We start from the raw sequence: 24,548 nt of genomic DNA on the forward strand, positions 1-24,548 counted from the left end.
CTAATGGAGTCCTGCCTGACGGTGATTTGCCTAACGGCGTTTTACCTAATGGCGTTTTGCCTAAAATATTACTATGATGATAAAACTTCGTTTAGCCTAACGGCGAATTGCCTAACGGCAAATTGCCTAATGGCGAATTGCCTAACGGCGTTTTGTCTAATGGCGAATTGCCTAACGGCGTTTTGCTAACTACGATTTGGCCAACGGCGTTTTGCCTAATGGCGATTTGCCTAATGGCGATTTGCCTAACGGCATTTTGCCTAACCTAACGGCGTTTTGCCTATCAGCGTTAACGTGTTAGCACTAAGTTATTGTGTATATGTCACACAGACAAATGTGACTGCATACGTAAAAAATAATTCTGTCTGAATTACTGACTTAGAAATACATGTCTGGACACTTCTTTACATTGATGGTTGATTACAATGTGATGTTTTCCTGGTTATTCGCAAAACTACTTGAAAACCTCTATGGTGCTACCAGTACAGTCACGCTGTGAGTGAGCATTTTAATTTACATATATTTAATTCCAAAAATGTTTAACTTTTGAACTTTTTCTTAATTTTTATCTATATATTTTTTAAATTTTGATCGGTTACTAAATTAACAGCATTTCTGCACAAAGGGCGCGGGCAGTTTTATTCAGTCACAAGGGTGTCAAAAATACGTAGGCAAACAGGCAAATTTCCAGACTAAAATCAGTTGTAGGGATATTTTAAATACAAATAATTTAAAAGGCACACATTTTTTACTAACGGCTGTTACATTTTTAGTTTAATAATGGAATTTTTTTTTGTTAAGTTTAAGAATGTTTGGTATGAAATAAAAAGTAGATAAGTTTTTAAAAAGTTTGATAACAAATGAAAAGTATCTAAATCATCAAAGAAAAATATTTATTCAATAATATTAAATCTTCAAGTAACAAAATAAAAACATACTTTACAGCAAAAAACATTTTCTTCAAGGCAGCTGCAAAATAAATTTTTGTCATTCAACTTTCTTCATAAGCACTGCACCACACAGTTTTTCCAGTATGACAAATTGAGTAAACGAAATCCATCCCTCTCGGCACAGACTACAGGTTTAGGTAGATTTAGAAGTACCTATCGCTTCATGAAATGTTCAAAAAACTTCTGAAATTTTTTAAGCATCCTGTACGTTCTACAATATTCAAAATTGATCGAATGAACATTGTCTTATTTCATGGCCCAAAACTATTTTACAAGATTTAGTTCAATTCATCCAGGACTGAATAACATAGAATGCATTTCATATTACGCCTACACATTTATTACATTCCAACACTACTTTTCATACCTTGCACTAATAAGTGGTCACAAAAAAAATTTTCTCTGGATCATTGTTTATGATAATATGAAGATAGTAAAAAATAAATTTCAACATATTTTATAGGAACTATAAAACTTTTTTCAACCTCTATTATAACTGTAAATAGTTCGTCGTATCGACAATTGTTTCAGCCAAAGGTTTTGGATAATGTTTAGGAATTTTGCAATAAATTATTTCATTTTTGATAGTATATCAACTAAAAAGTTCCGATTTTTTTTGTCTTTTAACCATTTTTATTCCCACGGCTTGCAGTAATGACTGGTTACATAATATTTTACTTTATATAAACGTTCTTGACAATATATAGAAAGTTAAATAAAAATATGAATGACTGATAATGTAGGTACATGGTACGGAAGTTTTGTTTAGTTCTTTTTATCTCCACATGACATTTTTTTTCAACTTCTTGCGGTCTAACCAAAAATTGTTTTGGACCAAAGTTTTAGATAAAAAATAATATACATTTAACATTAATTGTTATATAATTCATTTTTTAAGGTTTTTACCATAAATAAGAACGTATTTAATATTGTACATGGTATGGGAATTGAGTTTTTTTATATTTCTACCCTTGCTATTTACAACCCCTTGAGCGATCGTTTGGCTTATCAAAAATTGTTTCAGACAAATAATTGTGTTAAAAATTATAACATTTACAAACAATACTAACAGATTTGATGTGTCTACTAAGGAAGTTACGAACTTTTCTGTCCTCAAACTCATGTTTTTTCCGACCCTTGCATTTATGGTTGGTCGTATCAAAAGATGTATTCAAAGGTTTTTGGTATCACTCCGAAGAGTTATAATACGTTCAAACGATGCAATATTTGTCATACTATGGGATTTAAACCGATTAAGTTAATCAAAACCTTCCCCATTTTACCCCTTTGGTGGGATTATGCTCATTAAAGAATTCGACCAAAATTTTATTACTATATTTTATTTATCAGTTTGGAAATGATTTGTGCACAATTAAGGCAGTATCGTGTCCATAAATTATATATGTATATACACACAAAGGTTTGATTTCACGATGGCTTCGGTATCTATAGAACATTAAACGAAAAATTATCTTAAAATTTTCCTGCAGTCGCACTTTGGAAACGGCCTCAATAACAATAGGTAGTCTTTCTTCGAAATATACCTAAGAAATCACAAACCAAACAAAATAGAAGGAGAAAATAATGCATAGAGATAACCCACAAAATAAAATTGTTTTTAAATATAGAACTGTGTTAAAGATGAATTAAATTTTTGAATGTATTTACATACAGTCCAAAAATAAACATTTGTTTCCAACAATGTCCACACCTTTACTTTCTTATTTATGCAGATACCAATTTTACATGTTCTGTTTGAAATCAACTTCTGCATTCAGTTTTCTCAAACTCACCACACACATATGCACGAGCACATTTAAACTGGTTTTCTTGTTAAACATCATTTCCCAATTAGAATGACACTTGGCATATTACCTGTATAAATACTAGTCCTATAAAAAGTACATTGTAAAACCCAATATTTAAGTTGAAATTAAACCGCTGTGTTTTCTAAATATCTTCATTGAAGGACTACATCATGACACGTTAGTGTGGTTCTGACAAATAAAATGTAAGATTGAGCTGCGAGCTTGATAACATCTTCAAAAACTTGTTTGTAAATATCATAAATACTTTCATCCCATTACAATCCCTCTGCTTATGAATGTGTTAACTCACTGTCACCGTTATGGAAAGAAATTCCATATTGTTTTTGTTTCCTTCTTAAATATATATATATATGTATGTTATTTATAAATATACTTATAATATAATTTTTAATATTGTTCTTCTTACATAGTCCACAGACGATACTGAACAAAATTGGTACCTATTATTTACTTAGGTTCTCTCTTATGGGAAGATTGTGGGTGTATCTTGGGTCCACCAATTCTGGCAGTAATGAATTCATGTAGAACTGTATAAGTTTATCTTCCATTAAACGTTTCCAGAAATGGTCATCTTTTGTGATTTTCTGAAAAAGCATTCATTTTGGAGTCCAAACGACAAAAAGGCAGAATTGGCGACCTGTAATAGGGAGTTGTCCCTGAATTTGGTACATATACATATGACCGATCTTGAGATGCATTTTTCCATCCTTCAGTTCACAAAAATTAATTTTTTTCTCCAGAATTGCCGTTTCAGGAAGCATAGTCTTGGCAGTTGCAGGGCATTTGATTTCAATGATGCCATCACTACCAATGAGCCCATCAGGCGATGCTGCTAGAAATTGTATATTTTCGTCAATGAAAAGTCCTGAAGGAATTATGACTAAGACCAGCTCCTGTTCCAGCTGAGTGACTGCATGAGGTTAGTTCTCAATTCCATATTTAGTTGCTTTGTTTCCAGAGAAGGTTGAATATAAAATAGATTGAACTGTTTTAGAGCGCGGTGTTGTTTCTCTCAGTCGACATATTTTTCCGAAATTTGAAGCCGTCAGACACTTTGCTCTTTCATATTTCCACAAGATACAGTGCCTTTGTCCAGTGGTTGATGACTGGATATCCTGAATTTTTTTGCTGTCACACTGCAGTGCTCTCAAAAATTCTTCTTTTTTCTTTTCGTATTCTTCAGGATTCATATCTGGTATCTGAGAAACATTGCATAATGTGAGTCTTCTGAAAAGTTAATTTTCTTTTTAGTCTTCTTTGTGGGGTTTTCCAAGCGCCTCTTTTTTCTTTTTTTCAGCAGATTTATTTTTTGCTTTTAAATATTTTTTTGAATATTCACCAGGACTGTGATTTGTGAATTTTTTGTGAATTTCGGCTTGTTCGTTACCATCTGCATTGCACGAAATCACGGAAAGTTCACTTCTGGTAAGGTATCCACCACGGAGAGAAAAGTTGACTCTTTTACCACTAACAAACTTTGCAACTGTATTATTAAAAGACTCAGCTCTATTTGTTGTCATGTTTTTCAAGAGACTTTCTGCATGATGGACTACCAGATTATTTGCTGACATTATTTCATCCCACATGCCCATACTTTTCATACTTGGAACGATATTCTCTTCTGTGCTTCTAGAACCATCAGAATAGTATTCTCGTTCACTGCACTTTGAATGGTCCCCGAATACATGTAATGGTCCATTGTGAATATCACTCCTTAATTCCTTTACACGTTCTTGTTCAGTTATTCCTCAGACTGGGGGAAGAGGATGAGAAGGGCCACTATCGCCCTGAGAAGGCAAGTCCTCGCCACCCCCCCCCCCTCCCCCATCACCTTTTTCCAAGCCTACGCGCCTCGCCTCCGCGGCGGGAGAGATAGCAGCCGGCTGCCGGTACAGCTACAGAGGGTGCCACGAGGTGGCTAGCAGTTTCGCCCGTGCATACGTTTACCTTTATTAGTGCCTCAGAAGATTTTCCGTGGTGACATGCCTGTTTAAATGCAGGAATCAATGCAAGAAGGTCGAGGGCGCGTCTGACTGGCGAGTTCCTTAAATTCTGACGATTTTTACTGCACAAAAAAATAGGTTGAAAAGAGCCATTTTCGTGATATTGGCGGGGTCGCAAAAGTGTTAAGGTGGTTATGAAACAACTTAAATCCACCAGACCGACGTCGAATGTTCTTTTTACTCCTTTCCTGCCCAAACAAAAATTGAAAATCTCAAGTTCTTTCTAAAGGAGAGACATATAGAGGTAAATGTCTACAGTGGCTTCCTTCCATCGTCCAGACGGCGCCCTTAAGGGGGCTGCTCGCAAAATATTTTTTCGTTTTTCTTTGTAACATTTATTCATCCTGCGAAGAGCATCGATTGTACCAAATTTAATATTATTTAGGCAAATAGTTTTTAAATAAATCGCTTTCAAAGTTTGGTTTTTTTCAATTTTGCATTATACAAATCTTGAAAACAAGATAAGATATGTCAATGAAATTTGGTATAACTGAAGTATGTTAAGTAATCTATTGAAGGGATTAAATGAAATTACTCATAAATTGTTACGAAAAAAGTGTGCAGGCATGTAAATAAGTCATTTTTCATTAGACTATATAAACGTCATGGTAATACTTATAAGAAAATGAGAACATGCGCGAAATGCGTTTGGATTTCATTTTATTATTCATGTTTCACAATGCTGGATTGTAATAAAATTGCAGCAGATTTGTAGGATGCAAGCAGTGCATGTATTTTTTGCTCCTGGCATTCTGAGAATATATCGGATGCAGCCCGCAGCACTGGAGGCGCCGCGGTGTCTGGTGTTATCGCGTCTGGAGCCAGCGCAGCTCGGCACGGCCTGGTCTCGTGGCGCGCGCTGTTGCCGCGCTGCCAGCAGGCAGCAGGTATACGAGCTCAGCCCGTAGCTCCACTCGTGCGGCTAGCATCGCTCAGTGTGCAACACAAACTAGTGGTTTTTTTCCGCGTTTGAGTAGATTTTATTTTATTTTGTTTCCAAATGGCCCTACAAAAATTTGTGGTTGGGCGGCCTTATAAGAAAACAAAAAACAACAAGAAAGCGAGGATTAAAAAGAAATTTCACGCAGAGCGAAAATTAAAAAATTATATTTCACAACAATGTGAAGGTTCCGATTCAAAATTGTGCGCACCTACCGCATCTACTTCCGAATGCGTGCAATTAACTGTTTCTACAGCATCTAATTCCGGTGAATGTTAAATGTACCAAGAATGTGCCGATGAGCGGTAAGTTATTACACAAAATAATGTAAAATGGTTTGTCAGTTACTTTCTTTAAATTTTATCTTAGGGTGAATTAAAAAATATATGCTTCATTTAAAATAGAGTTGGTTGTAATTACTAATTTTACATGGTGCTACAGTGTTTCTAAGGCCCGTTCCACAATATTTTCTGAAATAACTCCAGGCAAACGCCGGGATGGTTCCTTACTATAGACCAGGGGCGGAACCAGGAATTCCTTCTTTTTTTTTGGGGGGGGGGGGGGACGGGCATAGGAATGACCTTTGGGGGGGGCCCAAGCGGAATGACCTTTGGGGGACGGGAGGGGGGGGGGTGCACGGGTAGTCTGTATCTAGTATAATACCTGTGTATTACTGCATAAGTCATATTATCCAGTGCATATTTTACCCTTCTAGGGTACACCCCATAAATCCGCCTATGATATAGAACATAAAAAACTGTGCCTCCATAGTAGTGGGCACCAGCGTCGTTAGGAAAAATTAATTAGGGGGACGAACCTAATCTGGGGAGTGGGAGAATATGGAATACTGCGCACAGGAGGGTCCGGGGGCACAAATTTTAAAATATTAGAGGAGGGGGGGGGGCAATTCCTGCCCCTCGCTAACGGCGCCCATGGTAGTGGGTCATATTAAAAATAACTAGGTTTATTCATGAGCCCAGAAGCATTTTTACATTAGAAGTACGTGTTAAGTTGTTTTAACTAATTAAATTAATGTAATTTGTTTTCATTTTTATGTGGACAGGCATTTTCATAGATTTTAAAATTTCATAAATACAATATTACAGGACAATCTGTGTGGAGTTAGGAATCTGGATGGGGTTATAAATCTGTATGAGACTAGGATAAATTATTTTATACTTTTTAGTCCGTTTTAAAAACGTTGTATATTGATATTTTTATTTAAATAATATTCTCTCTTATGTCTTAAGTTATCATATATGTGTGTATATTTCCCACTCGTTTTTAATTTTGTATGACTGTTGAGAACACAAGTTTATTTTAGGTGCCAGCCATCCATTTTTTAATGTAAGATAAAAATATTGATGCGTTTTTCCATGTTTTGTTTTATGTATGTGTATTATAAAAAATTGTGGCAGCAGTAAATACACACGCACACACACACACCATATATATATATATACATACACGTTTGTTAGTAACGAATGTATCCATTTAAATAATATAGTCTATTTTGTATATGCTATAATTGATATATTTACGCCAAATAAATTATTACATTTATTTTGTGAATAGTGTAGTGAAATGTTTTTCTAAGCATCTGCCATGTAATTCTGTATGTTGTCATGTTTTTTTGCAATAACAAGTTTTATTGGTAGGCAATACAAGATATGTATGTCATCAAAAATTATTAGGAAGCTTAAATAATCACTATACCTACATTGTAAATGCTAAATAACGTGATATTATTTTTAAAGTATTTTTACTATCGGCATTTGTTTTCTCTGTTAGGTATTTGACATTTTTTGTGAGTTAATATGTTTTTGTTATTAGTTTTATTAGTAGCCAATATAAAATGTATATAAATGTTACCGGGATTAATTCTGATACCTTGATTAGTCACTTCTTTGTGTAAACATTTTCCCTTCTTATTATTTGACTTGATATTCGGGTTGTTTTATGTAAATTGTATTGAATATTAACTTCAGAGTTTTGTGTACATTGTATTAAACTAACTTATCATCCACCGATTCGGTCTGTGGGTTAATGCTTTTGTAATTTGGTGTTTTGTTGGTAGACAATATAGGCCAGTAAAATAAAGGTTTTGGTGACGAATAATTAGAGGAAAGCTGAAATCTGTTTAAATCGACGGAGTTCATTCGTAGTAAGAGTATCCTACGTTTGCCCCGATTTACGAGTGGAGCGTTGGCCGCCATTTTTAAAAAACTGTATATTTTTTCATTTTTTTCCTGATTTTTCTCAATATTCGAAAACGAATTTTCCAATCAAAGAAATTGTTCCGAAGATAAATGTAGCTTATTAAATTACGATTCGTAAGAGTACAAAATACATTGAAATGGGTTATTTTTTAACTTAATTAACACTTTTTGAAAACCACCTTTTAAAAAGTATTTTCTAAATATTTAATTTTTTAGTTTAATTACTAGCAATATATCCGAAATAGCCCATCCTAACCGAAAAATTAATGTAATAAAAGTTGAAGAACATTTTATTATGCTTTTTACGAACACTGAGTTTTATTTAGTACACATACATTTGTATATATAAATTAATAATTTGAGCCACTATTGTAAAACGGTTATGTTGTGAGAAATCTTTCTTTTCGATTAATTTTTTTTTGATAAGCAGATATTTATTTGGTCAAACATAACATTTACCATCTAATTTGATTTGGTAGGAAACGCAAACTTTATACAACATAGGATTAAAAACACTTTAAAAAGGATCACACATGCTAAACCACTTAAGTGATATAAACTTTTCTTTTACTTCATCTGTTGTATTGAGAATAAGAAATGGTTTTGTGACTTAATAAATATATTGAAAATAAGGTAATCAAAATCAATGGAAGGCTGGGTGCCGACAAAGGTAAAAAATAAAATAAATGTTTCCTAATCCGAAATAATTTTGACAATCGAAAAAGTTCTATTGTTACTGAAAATGAAGGAATAATATACATACTTATTCGTTTACACACTATACATACAATCCATTGAAAGTTTTAGCACTTAAGAATTATCATATATGATGGATTTATTGGATACTCGTAACATACATACTACCGAAAATATAGAAACACAGTGATTAAAAACAGCATTAAAATGTTTTACCAGTATCTTTATAGATAAATACAAAATAGTGATTATCAAATATAACATTATAATAAAACAAAAAAACTAGAAACTTGTTCTATCAAATATATTCAATATAATGTACTATGGCTTTATCAGTCTCATGACAACATTATCAGAAACTTGTTAATATCAATTAGCACTGTGCATTCGTGGAGAATTAAACAGTTTCTCTTTAAATAATAACGATTCAAAATAAAATATTTATAACACAGAGAATACAATAAACACATATGATAATGATTTAAAGACTGGCCAGTTAACTCGACACTGAGAATATGACATATTATTGCTTACATAACCACACATGTGATTAAAACAAAACACAAATGATATGTTAACATATTTTCAAAATAATATCACATCAGACAGTTATTCGTAATACATGGTGCCTCTAACTCTGTAGATTTACCAATCTCCCTTCTCATCTTAAACCAAATCATTCAGCAGTGCATCTATGATAATCAAGAGACATTTCATTATCATTTATATTGTACAGTTATAACAAACAATTTTTACAAACAAAACAGTACATAACATGTGAGCTAATAAATCACTTTTTAAGTACATAATACACACACTTATGTTTTCTTTCTTTTAGAACAAAGTAATTCAGGTGGCTGCTCTAAGATCTCATTCTCATAGTCTGATAAACACGTGTCTTCTTGGAGGTCTATATGCTCTTCGTTGCAGACGAAGTTTGGTTGAACAATGTCGTCTACTGGGGAATTGGCACACGATAGGCCTTTGCAATTCTTGCAGATCGTTGTACATTTCAAATTACTTTTTCGGCAAGAGCAGACTCCATGACAGCCTTTGGCACACCTGCAAGACACAGTTTTGAGGAGCTCTTCGGGTGCTGCAACTCTTTGTTGTAGCAGGGACTAGACCATGTTTGGAAATCTTCCAGCCCCATAGCAGTGGATCGGTGAGGTTGTTGCTCCACAGTTGCACTTGCAAATATGTTCTCAAGGAATGCTGGCGAGCAGCTGCTGGAGTTGGAGGCAAAGAAGCGAGGTTAAATTCATTTCTTTGTAGCGATTTCTGAAAAATCTTGTAGCGTATTTCATCTAGTGGTATATCACTACGTCCAGAGTAGATTGCCGCAATGAATTTCAGTCCTGCCACATCAACCTCATCTGCAGTAGTTTCGGCTTTGTTAAACACCCTTACAGCTTCTTGCAACTGACTCTATTTCTTCAGCATCTTAACGAATTTCAGTTTTCCTTTTCTGAAAAAAGCTGATATAATGTCGCAACCACTGAATGCATGAATGAATAGGATATTATCCTTAGCAGGTTTGGATGAATTGAAATTGCGTGGACTGTAAAGTGCATTGCTATGTTGACCCTTTCCTGGCTTCAATAAATATATGTTGGGGGAGTCTGGAGCTAATGCAGTCAAAATCACCAACAGGTCAGTGTCTTCCCCCACAATAACCACACAATCAGCATGCTGGGCGATGACAATTGCACTGGTCACAATTAGTGTCAGCATCCTCCTTCGCCTGCTTTACAACAAACTGCTCAGCTTTAAATTTCTCAGTCAACATGGAGATAAGACGGTTCTTGTTATGTTCATTTGATAGAAATAATTATTGTGGCATTGTCACCGACATTGTCTCATCAAACATAACATTTGCTGCTGTCAGCTTATTGCCTCTTCGAAGTCGTTCCGCAGATTTTATACCGTTAGCACTTGTTTCATCTGGATATCCATCGAAAACAATGGTTGCACCTTGTTCAAAGTAATGTTTAACATACTCGACATATTTATTTAATATTGACGAAAATGGTTCTCGGGCCTGCCACAACACACGGTGTAAGAGGTAGCCTCCATCTATGACAGAAGCAGAGTTACTCATATCCATTGAATCCTTTTCAGGAGTAAACAGTTCGTAGAATGCTGATTTGCGTGTTTTACGCACACCAACTTCGTCAAATAAGGACAACGGATACGGAGCCAGCTCAAATTGAAAGTATTGTTTCAGTTGTTCATTTGATTTTTTTATGTAATGAAATTCTGCGGAAAATCGTAACAGGGTTGACTGTAACTTCTTCCTTGTGAATTTTCACAGCAGAATTAACACATCGTAGGGGCATCACTCTTTGTTTTCGCTGAAACTTGACAATACCAAAATTACTGCCAATCATCCTCGAAATGCTGAAATTTCCGGCTTCATAAACTAGGTGGCAGTTAATCTTCTCTTCTCTTGTCAGTCCAGTACTTATGGACATTACTTCTTCCTTAACTGGGAATGGATAATGAGAGGTAAACCAGTCCAGCAATTTCTGTACATCAATGTCGTCTCTTAATATACGTGATGCCCTGGCAACAACATGCTGCTCAGTTGTCGCAAATGACACTCCACAGAATGTTTCAATTTGGTCTAAAATCGCAATAGCAGCAGGCATTGAAGAGATCCACTTTGCCAGAGTACTGTCTGTAATACATCTTACTTGTACATGTAAATGGTTTCCATATTCATAACTTAATGAATATCTAATAAAATCAAATGTTTAATATACTTGATTTTAACCTACATATTTACGATGAATAAATGCAAGCATTCTACTGAATTATCTATAAGTGGGAAAAAAACCAAAATCATTCACACCTCAACATGTAAAATCGCATATACCTGTTAATGTAAAAAATTAGTAAAATAATTAGGTTTTTCTAAATATTGAAATAAATTTCCTATAAATGATGTACCCCTTTTTTTTTTGTTTAATGATGAGCCGCTTCAGAGATGTTGAACGTGCAAAACCGATAGATTTGGAATTTCCCACAAATCTAAATAAATGAGTAATTTTCAAATTGTCTTCTAAAGAAAACGCAATACCCCTTTTTGTATATATGGTATTCATTTGAAGCGAAATTCAACTATCTAAGTTTAACTTCTTTACATACTTTTTGATTGGTCGCTTCGTTTTGGAGAAATTTGAGAAAAACCTCAAAAACAAACAAAAATATTCAGTTTTTTCAAAATGGCGGATGAAGCTTTACTCGGAAATTGGGGAAAACCTAATGTGATCATACTAGGGGTATGCTGAATACATTAAAACAGTTTCCAGCTTTCCTCTAATTATTCGTCAGCACTGTCTTTTTTTAGTCTAATTTATTGGCTTATAGAACTTGTGTTTAAATTTGTATTCAGATGACTGTTAATGTGTTTCTACTTTTTGTGTTGTAAATATGTTAATAGTATCAAAACAAAAATTACAGTAAAAATATTCTAATAGTATTTGGCTGAATAGTTAGCTAATGAGACATTACATCTTATTACATTGCCTGTTTGCTTTTGTACAAAAAGGTTTGCCAAAAAATAAATCAAACAATTGACCATATTTGGTCAATCACTTTGTGCGTGTTAATATATTAGCTGTTTGAATTTAATATTTAAATAAAAATAATTCCCTCCAGTTGCTTTCTCTGAGGCAGTGGACAAACATTTTTACAAATTTCTTGTTACATTAATATTTAATTGAGGAAGGGCCTTGCTGTTGGTGATTGCCAGTTATAAATGTTTCATTAAATTAATGTTAGTGATTCCTGAACAAAAGCATCTCGCTAAATATCGTGCCGTAACGTTTTTATACGTAAATATGTATACAGTATATAAAAATATAAAACGCTGTTTGGAGACTTCCATAGACTGTAATACTCAATAATGACACAATCCCAAAATGGTAATTGATGTATGTATATAAAAGAATATATTATGGTCTACTATAAATAAATCAAGTTTGCATTTAGATATGTTTGGCGATATCGAAACAATATGTATCTGTAATACAACTACAAAGATTTGTAGGGCAATAAACACGGTAGGTAGTTTATCACTAAAAAATGTCTTCATTAAAAAAAACACAGAAAAACTGGGATCCCAAACAATTTGTTAGTAAGCAGAATATTTCTTGATGAAAGTTTTTGGTTTGTAATAAAGTATATTCCTTTTCTTTTGTCGGTTTTTAAAAGTTTAAACTGTGTGTTCCCGTCTATAGAGAGTTTTAATGCTAGGGCTGTTTATCATTAAAAATGAGTACGCATGTCTTACTTAATAAGTTATCAAGATTCAACGATCAAGCCACGCGCCATTTCTTATGTACTAAGAAAACTGTTACGTATGAAGTTTAGATCACTTAGAATTTTAAATAGAACTGTTTGAGATATAACTTAAAAATCCCGTTTTTTTATTTCCTTTTAAATAACCTTTTTATGTGTAGTAAAACATCAATAATTTAGTAACATCTTATAATAAACGATGTAATAATGTGCAAATTAGACTGCAAAAATTACACATGCAATCACCGTGGTAACAACTCAGTTTTGATAAACTAAGACAAAAAGTGTTGGGATAAAACCCACGACCCATGGCACATTAGTGATACGTAAGCGACACCATTCCTTTAGAATATAATTTTTATTACACGCTATGTTTGTATATGTGTTTATTTAAAAGATAATAATTACATAAATCGTAATTCTCGGCGTTGTAGTTTTTAGATTTCCAATTTCACATATAGCTAATGTATACAAAACAACGGAACACAAAATACATTATCAATTATATGCAAGTATAAAAGTTTAGGAATGTACATTATAGAATATTTTATCATACAAATTTGTCTATATTTAACTCGGGTAGGTCATATGCTAAGATACGGTGGCAACCACTCGCTTCAGAAAGCCGAGTAGGCCCTACTCATCGGCAAGAGCCATGTGTTCCTTGAAGGACAGGACTCGCTGATAAAAGCTCTCGGGTGTGATGTCAGTGGAGTTGACAACACTGGTAAGCTGATCCCTGCCTGTCGCCAGCGCGGCTCGGCACGGCCCGGGTGCGAGAGAGAGGGCAACCGCAGATTGTAACTGAGATAAGGCGCGCTTCCAGCCGCCACCGCGGATAGAGCAGCCTCTGCTACCTAGCGGAATTCGGGCGACTGCATTAGCCTTCCAGCGCCCTTAGTTTTTAAAGTTTTTGAAAGGTGTTCTCCCAAAATGCACGAATGAACACAATTCAATACAAACAATGTAGTCTCCCTCCCTCCCGCCCTTAGACATCAACCACCCCGTTCCGCTGTGACGCACGGGATTCCATTCCCCTTCCTCGTAACGACATTCTTCACAAAGACGCGACCTTGAGCTGGAACCAACAACAGTAGAACGGAAACTCAGGCGCCCCTTTGACGGATTATCGTGGAACACAGAAAACATGCAAACATAGCAAGAGGCTAGAGTGCTCGAACATGAAAAATTTGTAAGTTACTTGCTCATTCAAGCTAGGCCAATTGATGTAAAAAAAATCTACTTCAACATTCCAGAATTTTTTACTTCAGTAAATATTTTGGCAAATAAAAACATTATTTCGCTGAAAGGACACTGACATCACAAACACAGGGAGGCCAACTGTGAAACTTAACCCAGGCCTTTTCCGTACAACTACCACTTTCATTTCTCTAATACTAATAACGCATTTCGATTACAGTTCATTATAATTTTTAAATTATATATTTTGTTTGCATCATAACTTGTTCTTCAATGTTTTTAAACACAAATCATTATATAAATAGCTTACATGTAATATTTTTATATACTTATTTACAGACATAAAATCTATAATATTAAAATTTAAACTACCGTATGCTTTGCTTAGACACTAAAATACGCATTTTGCCTTTTCACCAATTGATTCGGGGTGTTTCATATTGAAAATTATTTATAATTACCACACTGATTTACTTGAAAATATGGAATAACGGAAAGATGTATTTACAATATGTATATTTTATAGCGTCCTTAAAATAGCCTACTGCCCCCCCCCCCCCCCTTTTCTAGGGTAGTCACTAGCATACTGAAAATGCCACCCGGGTGTGGCAGCAATATTTTTATTTCTTTTTCACTGGGTGGCAGCAGCTAATTGCATTAGTTAATTTTTCACTTTAATCTAAGATGTGTCTTGTTTTAACTAATATTTTTAATTTGAATGTATTTATTTAAGATTCTAATATTTCGGACTTGGATTCAGGCAGTAGTAGGTTGTGCCACAATTTTCTACGACATTTCAGCTACCACTGAATTAAAAAAATTTTTCGAGAAAAAAAAAATTTATTGGCACATGAATTTTATTCCTAAAATATTATTTCTGAAAAACCCCATCGTTTTCAACCAGGAAGATTATCTTTAACACACACACACACTTATATATATATTATTTGTGTACCAAATTTAATTAAAATATTCTATTTATTACAACATGAGCAAAGCTTTTGATAATTTCCAACACAATTTCACTATTAAAAAATTATCAATTTTAGGCCTCGTCAAGATATGTGTTTTAATTATTTTACAAAAATTAGCTTTTAAGTCATATTTGCAAATGCACTTTCATGGTATTCGGTGTTCCGTAAAGTAGTAGTTTATCTCCACTACCCTTTAATATTTAATAAATGATATTCAACTGTAATCAAGAATTTATCAAGAAAAGATGCTAATGAAAAAATATATTTGTAAAACTATTCAGCAAGACATTTCAGTTGTCCAGATCTGGTTTTCAAGTTAACAAACGTCTCTGAATTACGATAGCATTTATTGTATAACCTTTAGCAAATAAAAACTAATTCAATTAATTAGAATTATCACACAGTAAGAAATGACATTAAACGTGGTGTCCAATACCTTCGAGTTATATTGGATGCCAAGCTTTTTTTTTCACCATGTAGATAATATTATTAGTTGCACTTGAAGATCTTAAGTCTTGTTAAATTTATAACTTTCTCTACATCAACATCTGATTGTATACTTTGTTCTTCAAATTGATTAGCTTTAAAGTAGAATATTGTGTCGTAATTTGGAATTAAATAACTAATTTTGATTGTAATAGGATTGAAAGCATGCAGAAAAAATTCTTAAATTAATTTTTTTAAATTTTAAGGCTTTTAAATTTCTTTTAAATATGCTGCATTCCTATATAAATTTAATTTGCATTTTCTATTTACTAGATGTTGAATCAGTGATGCACATTTTATTGTGTACGTTTTATTACTATTTTTGATGCTTCAGACATAATATCTCGTTTTGGATTAAGAATTTCAACTTGCAATTAGGTATAGAATTAGTGACACTTTTAAAACCATTAGTAACTATAAAATTTTTAAAAAAATATAAATCTCTTTATATAATCTAGAAACATTCATTGGTTTAAAACTTAAGCAAAATGTTATTTAAAACGTTTATAATCTACATATTTATATTGTATACCTCATTTTAGTTTCTGTTTAAGATTTTTGTGAAAACCAAAGTAACCAGTTATAACCAATTAGTTAATATGGACTATATTAATCTTTATCTATGTGTGTATTGTTTTGTTTCGTGTTTTGTCGTAAAGTTATTGATATGTATCAGTGTATGTCTTGTGTTAATGTGTTTTTGGTTTGGTTGTTATTCTATGTGTTATTCTATTCTTAATGTATGTGTCATATTTCGTTTATAAGTGTCGTAAGGCACAAAAAAACGAATTTCAATTTGATCTGACAGTTTTAAAGAAGCAGAATAATATGCTACACATGGTAATATTTTTTATTTCGTAATAGAAAAAATTCTTAAATTTTAGCAGAGTTTATTTTTGAACGACTGAAAGCTTGTGCAAAGCCCACCAACATTCTATGTACGAGCCTATGTCTCCCCTAGAGCGCCCGTGCTGCTTGACCTGTGCCAACAAACTATTGTGGCCGGCAGTTATCTTGGCGTGTCTCAGCGCGGGGGTGCGGGGACAGCGGGACCAGAGAAAGAAGAGGGGGTAAGCAGGCGACACGTAGCCGAGAGCCGTGTAGTGGCTGTTAGGAAAATATCGCCCTTGAGTGTATACCCAAAAATGGAAGGCGAAGGTGGCAGCTCGCAGAGGCGCGGTAAAGTGATACATAGCGGAGAGCGGGAAATAATAAAAACCGTGATGCAGTTTATTGATGAAGAAGCGAAAAATAAATGTCTGCTCGAGCCTTTACAGAGACAGACGGCAAGAGCAGCGAAGTACACGGGTGTGAGTGAACGGTCCATAGTCAGGATTCGTAAAGTCAGCAAAGAACAACCACATGACCCACAGACTACGCCAGGAAAAAAAACCAGATGTTTTAAGTATTTAATAAACAATGGAAATATATCTTTACTACGTTACTGTTACGTAGTGTATAGTGGAGTAAAATATTTGGGCAGTTAGGGTGTGTGTGAGTTGGGCGGCTATTAACAAGTAAGGTCTTGATAGCCTATTGTGGAGAAATGATGAGTATGAAGCGTTGACGAAATGACAGAACGGGGAAAACGGGAGTACCTAGAGAAAGTAATAAGAATAGTAATATTAGTAATTAATTTTAACTTAATTTTGTTTTTCGTCACCTAATATAATCAATTATCATGGAAAGAGAACTTCACACTTACATTAAACAAATCATATAATATATATGAGGTTTTGAAGGTTATAATATGCATTCTAAAGTGGAAGTACAATGCAAATTGTATTTACATTTATAATAAATAATCGATTATAGGTGCATTAAAATATAAAGCCACACATACACAAGCATTTTTTAAATGCCATTAACGTTGGTAGTCAGGTGTTTCCTAAACGACTGACATGAAGTTAAAGCAGCAAATATAACATAACAAGCTCGATGTTTACTTAAATGTACATCCAGCACTAAATGGAACGTTTTAGGTACGGAAACCGGAGAACGATAAGGGCTAGACTGGCTCCTGCGTCATCAACTGTGAGATAGCTTTTGCGCGGAGAGCTACAATTGCGTAATGTTTTGGTCGTTTCCTTTTTCTTGTAAGACTTTTGTTTTAATTAACTTTGAGAACACAATGAATTGAGAAGCATAGTTTTAAATTTATTTTAAATACTAAGTGACCTAGTTTTCCAAAATAAATCGTGTCTGGTTTTTGCTAGTTACTGAGTTAACATTTCAATTAATTTTGGTTAGCATAATGATTAGCAGACACCGTAAGTATATTTAATGGGACAAAGTAAAACGTTACAGGTTTAGATAATAGTTTGTTACTTTTTCTGACAGATGAGTACAAATATTCGAGCACAACCACTGCAATTTACACAATGTTACACTTATGTAATACAAGTACAATTCATAGGATTTCTCACTTTTGGTTTGGTAACCCAGCGCTCTTAGCCAAAAGGCCTTAACGCCCTGGGGCCCCCACGGACGTGCATAGACTTACGTAGTGTAGGAAGTCACGCGCCGAATGTTTTCTGTTCTGCTAGTACAACCTGGCCGCTGACCTTGACAATAGGGTATCGCTTTCTCTTCGCCCTCCCCTCCCCGCCAGACAGGACTAGGGAGCTCAGACGCTAAGATAACTGCCGGGCATAGTACACTACACAAAAATATTTCCCTTGAATTTCGGCAACTAAAAAATATATTTTGTAGACTTTAAATAATTTAATATGGACATTAAAAAAATTAATATCTAATTTTTTGTGTTCTATCACCATATTAATGAAAAACATTACACAAGAAAACCCTTGAATATTTGCGTTGGATTTGCTATCATTAAATAATGATCTACAATTACTTCAATTATTCCAGTGTGCAAAAATGTAATTCCTATGAAGCTAGTTACATTACGATTTTACGAGTAAGGCCGTTTTCCTAATTCCGTGGAATGTATAAGAAATGTTAGCAGAATTCCCCTTCGTCCATTTTTGTTATGGCAGTCTTCCATTATGGTCCTTTTCCGTCGCCTCCTTCAAAACTGGAGGAAAACTGCCATAATGGAAAAATACCATATGTATTTTTTTAAATCGTCGTAATAATAATACAGTGCTGCTACCTATAAAAAGTTTTTGGAAACATTTCTTTCTTCTCGTCCGCGACCTGGAAGTGATTTGTTATTGCAACTATCACCGTCAAAAGCGCTATCTGTAAGCTTTAAAGTTAACCTGAGAAACAGCTAGAGGGTTGACAGCACTACTTACCGAGTATTATATACACTACTTCGAGAGCAATGCCGCTGTACTCTTTCCATAGTGTATAAGAAAATATGGCAGAATTCCGTCTCGTCCTTTGAAATTATGGCAGTTTTCCGTTATGGTACTTTTCGCCTTTTTCGAAGAGGCCAGTCGGAATACTGCCATTATGGTAGTCTTCAGTATGATAGTCTTCCGCGCTCCCATGTAAGATTGACCCGATAGATTTTTTTCCTTGGTTAGGATTATCGACCAGTGATAAGAGTAACTAAAGCTTAGAATAAATTTTTAATTTGGTTTCCATTACCTTTTGTGGGGTTTAATAATAATTCTTACTACGAAAACGACTCTCTACAAGATAACTGTCCGACGAAATAAATATGTTGTCGCTGTGCCTACCATAGAAGTCTAATTTTACCGATACCTTCCAACCAGGTCTTGTACAATGTTAGGCATATAGGCCAAGTGTCTGGACCACGAGGCTAGGTCATGTTCAGTGTCAAGTGTATAGACTAGTCGTCTCCTTACCACGATGCCAATCAGTCCTGTGTACAGACGTATGGTTGATCGTTCGTCGTTAAAAGGAAGTACATTCTAAAAAGAAAGCATATTTGTATGGTTGCTCATTCGTCGTCAAAAAGGAAGCACATTCTAAAAAGAAAGAACATTCATCAAAAAGGAAGCACATTGGAAAAAGGGAAGCACATTATAAAAATAGCACATTTAATGCAAAGGACACACATTTGTATGGGAATACAACTTGGTAGGATACGATCTTATCACAGGAATATGATCACATCACAGGAATATGATCACATCACAGGAATATGATCACATCACATGAATATGATCACATCACATGAATATGATCACATCACATGAATATGATCTTATCACAGGGATAGGATCTCATCACATGGATAGGATCTCATCACGGGGATAGGATCTCATCACGGGGATAGGATCTCATCACGGGGATAGGATCTCATCACGGGGATAGGATCTCATCACGGGGATAGGATCTCACCACGGGGATAGGATCTCACCACGGGGATAGGATCTCATCACGGGGATAGGATCTCATCACGGGGATAGGATCTCATCACGGGGATAGGATCTCATCACGGGGATAGGATCTCATCACGGGGATAGGATCTCATCACGGGGATAGGATCTCATCACGGGGATAGGATCTCATCACGGGGATAGGATCTCATCACGGGGATAGGATCTCATCACGGGGATACGATCTCATCACGGGGATAGGATCTCATCACGGGGATAGGATCTCATCACGGGGATAGGATCTCATCACGGGGATAGGATCTCATCACGGGGATAGGATCTCATCACGGGGATAGGATCTCATCACGGGGATAGGATCTCATCACGGGGATAGGATCTCATCACGGGGATAGGATCTCATCACGGGGATAGGATCTCATCACGGGGATAGGATCTCATCACGGGGATAGGATCTCATCACGGGGATACGAATTCATCTCATCTCGGGGATACGAATTCATCTCATCTCGGGGATCCGAATTCATCTCATCTCGGGGATCCGAATTCATCTCATCTCGGGGATCCGAATTCATCTCATCTCGGGGATCCGAATTCATCTCATCTCAGGGATCCGAATTCATCTCATCTCAGGGATCCGAATTCATCTCATCTCAGGGATCCGAATTCATCTCATCTCAGGGATCCGAATTCATCTCATCTCAGGGATCCGAATTCATCTCATCTCAGGGATCCGAATTCATCTCATCTCAGGGATCCGAATTCATCTCATCTCAGGGATCCGAATTCATCTCATCTCAGGGATCCGAATTCATCTCATCTCAGGGATCCGAATTCATCTCATCTCAGGGATCCGAATTCATCTCAACTCAGGGATCCGAATTCATCTCATCTCAGGGATCCGAATTCATCTCATCTCAGGGATCCGAATTCATCTCATCTCAGGGATCCGAATTCATCTCATCTCAGGGATCCGAATTCATCTCATCTCAGGGATCCGAATTCATCTCATCTCAGGGATCCGAATTCATCTCATCTCAGGGATCCGAATTCATCTCATCTCAGGGATCCGAATTCATCTCATCGATCCGAATTCATCTCATCGATCCGAATTCATCTCATCTCAGGGATCCGAATTCATCTCATCTCAGGGATCCGAATTCATCTCATCTCAGGGATCCGAATTCATCTCATCTCAGGGATCCGAATTCATCTCATCTCAGGGATCCGAATTCATCTCATCTCAGGGATACGAATTCATCTCATCTCAGGGATCCGAATTCATCTCATCTCAGGGATACGATCTCTAGGCAGGGATACGATCTCTAGGCAGGGATACGATCTCTAGGCAGGGATACGATCTCAACGCAGGGATACTATCTCATCGCAGGAATACTATCTCATCGCAGGAATACTATCTCATCGCAGGAATACTATCTCTTCGCAGGAATACTATCTCATCGCAGGAATACTATCTCATCGCAGGAATACTATCTCATCGCAGGAATACTATCTCATCGCAGGAATACTATCTCATCGCAGGAATACTATCTCATCGCAGGAATACTATCTCATCGCAGGAATACTATCTCATCGCAGGAATACTATCTCATCGCAGGAATACTATCTCATCGCAGGAATACTATCTCATCGCAGAGATACTATCTCATCGCAGAGATACTATCTCATCGCAGAGATACGATCTCATCGCAGCATTATATCACAGGAATTTGATCTCATTCGAGGGATTAGATCTGTCGCAGGATACATTATGATACGATCAGTGTAATATGGTAGGTTACGATCGGTGGGTTACGACTGATAGAGTACTATAGGATACTAAGAGAACTCAGTCTGTTAGAAATCAGCTTAGAAGAGATAAAACAATATTTTTTAAATTTAAATAATTGATTAATTTTTAAATATTATACACATGAAACTAAATAAATGATAAAATTGTATGTAGTCATCTTCCATTGGTTTTTTTAAGTATGGAGGCCACTTCATCAATGTGCGAGTAGTTTCCTCCAAGATCCGATGCCACCAGCAGTCTCAGACGATCGACCAATATGTTAGGACTTGTAATCAATTTATTCTGCTGCTGCTTCAATTTTCCGTACATGTTAATTATTTTTAATATATCTGAATTACTCCATTTTAACACCAGCCTCAATGTCACAATTACCATCGTATCAGTGACAATCATAAGCTTGATCAAAATGATTTAGTTTAACGCATCGTTTCCATCGTTTTGGCCTCAGTGCATCATCACAATATTCTTTCTTGGTAGTTTCAAATACTTCTATATTGTTCTCATTTTCTGAAAAGCGGGTGTTGCTGTAATGGTTTCCAATAATATTATTTAATCCTTTAGCTCGAGTAACAGAAAATCCATCAGAGAATTCTGTAGGATGATCAAATCCTTCATGACTCATCTTAGGAAACTTGTCATCAAGTTCGTTTTGTGTTACGATATCTTCGTTACGTTTTTTCGATGCCTGAATCTCATTTAATGCATGCGATGCAGATGCTCAAGTGTGCTGATTTATGCCAAGTCAACACATTTGGTCCAAAAACTGACTTGTTTTCAGTAGACGAAAAAAGAGTACCTGCAGATATTTGGATGTTTTTTTATTTATCACTTCGTCTTAACTATAAGCCACAATTGTCGCAATGTAACATTTCCCGCAAACGACTCTTTGCACTATTGCCTTTCTGATTGTTGGTTTTAGTGAACGAAATTCCACAGTACCGACACATCTATGCCGGCGATGACAATGCTGCTTTTGGAACCATGGTGACTCTGTTCTTGATATGTTATCAAAATCGTCTTCCATAGTTCAGAAAATGATCCAGCTAGGGTCGGACACACTTTTGAAATTTTTTTTGCCAATATTAACGCAATATTATCGCTCTTATATGTATGCATTTAAATATTTCGTTAGAAGGATTTAATTTATCTTATACAAGGAACTTGTTGCAAGTAGTTCATATTCCTTCCATCAGATGGCACCGCATGTTGTGTTGAGGTAAATATTATTTATATTTTTAATGTGGAATGCAGAATTCTCTCCCACACCGCAAGAGAAGGAGGGCATCGATAGACATCAAGGAGAAGGAAGTTGGTCTTGCATGATAGTGTTTCTCAGCCATCTCAAGGCATATTAATCGACTCAGTAATGAATTTAATTTGTTTGAATTCCTCAAAGTGCTTATTTGGTAACGGGAATTCGCCGATTAAACGAAACTCTGAATTCAATTGCAAATTTCATTTGAAGAAAAACAAATTGCATGCAGTAAAATATTTCTCGGGAATAAACAGGAGCACGAGGAGAAAACAAACTACAGTAGTGTAGAAAAGGGGCTCCTACGCCAGACTTCAAGCTGTGGATTGTGGATGGGGTCAATGACCAATTGATCTGATGTCACGGCGGCCATCTTCAAAATTAGTCAAAATGACTCAAAACTTGCCAAAATTCCTAAAAAATTTCCCTATTTCGAGGGACAAATTCCAGTTTTGGGGGAAATTTTACCAACTGCTTCAAAATCCCCCAAAGTGACTTAAATTCCCCAGCGGCAAGCCACCCTAAGCCGCCCGAGGTCATGACCTTGACAATGAGTATGACATGTCAGCCATTTTGAATTATGATGTAACTGTTGTAATTATCGTTATGATCACCATTTTGAAATTCTGTATTTTTATGCTAGAAAAATGGGAAAAAACTTTAAAATTCACAAAAAAATTAACTAATCAAATTGAAATAAAAATTATTAAAAAACAATAAAATAGTTGCACATTTTGTTACAGTCGCCATTACGGATTGTAGAAACATTGCACATTTCGTTACACCAGCCATCATGGATGTGTATGATGTTAGCATTGCGCGTTTCAATATGGTCTCCATATTAGATTCTAGATTTTTGCAATTATAGTTATGGCCACCATCTTGAAAATCTGTATTTTATGCTAGAAAAAATGGGGAAAAATTTAAAATTCACAAAAAAATTAATTAATCAAATTTAAATAAAAATTATTTAAAAAACATCATTGCACATTTCATTACGGTAAAAATCTTGGATTCTAGAAATGTTGCATATTTCGTTACACCTACCATCTTGAATGTGTATGATGTCATCGTTGCATGTTTCGGTACGGCCGTCATTGTCGTTATGGTCGCCATCTTGAAAATCCATAATTATCAGATTTTAATTGGAAAAAATTTAAAATTATAATAAATTCATTAAGTTTTAATAAACTTTTAATAAACGTTTAATAAAAATGTACTTACATCCTGAAGTCCTCGGTTCGAACATGGTAAGGGCAAAATAAAAAATTACGACAGATCCTTCCTCCACGTAAGAGACAGACAGACAGACTGACCCCTTACACTAATGCCAAGGTATATATATCGCCAGCTAGTATGATGTCATGTCCGCCATCTTGTTTTCGTCGTCTAGAGTGCACTGATGCCATATTAGTTTATTTTTTACCCACTACTTTGCAAGAAACATTTATTATTACTACGAAACCCGCCATCTGGACTTTTGGCCGCCATCTTGGACATTCGTAATAATTTACCTAGAAATTAAAGGAAAAATTCCAAAAAGCATACAAAAATCACTCGTTAATAGAATGATTACTTAATTAATGCAAAAAAAATTTATACCAAAA

General features: G+C 35.3%; 1 protein-coding gene across 4 annotated transcripts in view; it reads left to right on the forward strand.

Annotated features, from left to right (window-relative positions):
• LOC134529205 (DNA (cytosine-5)-methyltransferase 3A-like) overlaps nt 1–24,548 on the forward strand; it is a 190,106-nt gene that overhangs the window by 18,685 nt on the left and 146,873 nt on the right. The window contains exon 1 of one of the 4 annotated variants that reach the window (XM_063363065.1): nt 5,099–6,027. The exons of the other annotated variants lie outside the window; for them this stretch is intronic. The gene's annotated coding sequence lies outside the window, so the exon portion shown is untranslated. Of the gene's footprint in view, nt 1–5,098; nt 6,028–24,548 lie in introns of those variants that run through there. 4 annotated transcript variants of the gene reach the window in all.

Source organism: Bacillus rossius, chromosome 2 (genome assembly GCF_032445375.1).
Source record: "Bacillus rossius redtenbacheri isolate Brsri chromosome 2, Brsri_v3, whole genome shotgun sequence".
In the NCBI taxonomy this organism is placed as follows: Eukaryota; Metazoa; Arthropoda; class Insecta; order Phasmatodea; family Bacillidae; genus Bacillus; species Bacillus rossius.